Genomic DNA, 1,562 nt, shown 5'->3' with positions numbered 1-1,562 from the left:
AGTTAGTTTAGTAGATCCTAAAGTCTCTGTAGGTTTACAGGTGAACCAAACTTTATCTTTCCAATAATGAATGGAACTGATCACTGAAACTTAAATAATTTCTAAGCTAACTATTTACTAGTCACTTCTGAAGGCAACTGCACTGGATTTTATTTCGGGGTGGCAGAGAAAAGGGGGGAGAATACCAGCATCAATCATCTTTCTAATGGGAACATCAGGAACAATCAGATCTCTGATATCAGATGGAGCTTGGCCATTTAAGGCTTTATATGTGAGAAAGAGGATTTTAAATTCTATTCTGGATTTAACAGGAAGCCAATGAAGAGAAGCCAGGATAGGAGAGATGTGATCTCTCTTTTTCATTTTCATCAGAACTAGATTAGGATGAAGGATAATCAGGAGGAAGTCCATGAAGTGGAAATCTGTGGGAAGTGCAGCGCCGTGGCCGACCACTAGAGACCACAGTCACACAGCACAACGTTCCTGCAGCCCGACTGAACGTAGAGCCACTGAATGTAGACGCGGTTAAAGCAGAACATACACACACAGGCTGCATCCTGCCGGGGCGTCTCTCATCTTAGCTGCAAAAGAAAAAACAAAACAACCTGCTTCTTGGGACTTGAAAACATCAGGAAGCGGCGTGAACAGCCTCTGATGGCGTGGCCATGAGGGAGCTACGTTTGCGTAACTCCCATCACTTATTCATAGCAGCGCAGTCATCGGCTGGCCGCCATCTGTGGTCCCTTTTATTCCTGCCATACCACAGCGGTCATCTCATGCCCTTTAATCTTTCCTTTGTGATGTTTCCTGGAGTGAATGTGTCATGTGTTGGAAACAGCTCCTACAAACAGGATGTGATGTCACACCACAGGAAACTGGACAACAATGCCCCCCGCTCCCCGGCTCACACACTGATGCCTCGACACGGCGTTCGGTAGAGGTTTTATTTTCAACAAAAGTACAGCTATATCAGATATGGATTTTTTTTTACAGCGAAGTACAACATATTCCCAGTGCTTCTGATTACATCAAAACATAGAATGTACATACAGTTGACATCTCCACTCTCCCATTCACAGTTTCTGGATTGAATAGGCATTATTTTCAGGTTTTTAACCATTTCTACAACAAATAAAGGCCAGAAAGAAAGAAAGAAAGAAAGAAAGAAAGAAGAAAGGAAAGAAGAAATAAAAACACTTTGCATATGAGTTCAAATAACTGGAGTACATTTTTCTGTGATTGGAAGAAAAAAAAAGAATCCGGACCTAAAATTCGATGGTATAATACAATGAAAAGTTTGGAGACGGGAGTCACCAAACTCCACATGGAGATATGGCTGGTTGAAAACTTTAGACCCCGACTATTCTGAAACAACACAGGACCCTATTAGTGAGGAACTACTACTGAGGATGTTAATACTTCCTTACAAAAATATTCACGCCTCTTTCACATTTTGTCACAAGAGAAACTCAAACTTCTATGTATTTTATTGGGATTTTATTTGATAGATCGACACAAAGCTGTGAGTCGTGTTAAAAGAGTTAAAGAAATTTATTTTTTTC

Source organism: Cyprinodon variegatus, unplaced genomic scaffold (genome assembly GCF_000732505.1).
Source record: "Cyprinodon variegatus isolate N-32 unplaced genomic scaffold, C_variegatus-1.0 Scaffold1192, whole genome shotgun sequence".
NCBI classification, from domain to species: domain Eukaryota; kingdom Metazoa; phylum Chordata; class Actinopteri; order Cyprinodontiformes; family Cyprinodontidae; genus Cyprinodon; species Cyprinodon variegatus.
Note: the sequence above shows the minus strand (reverse complement) of the source record.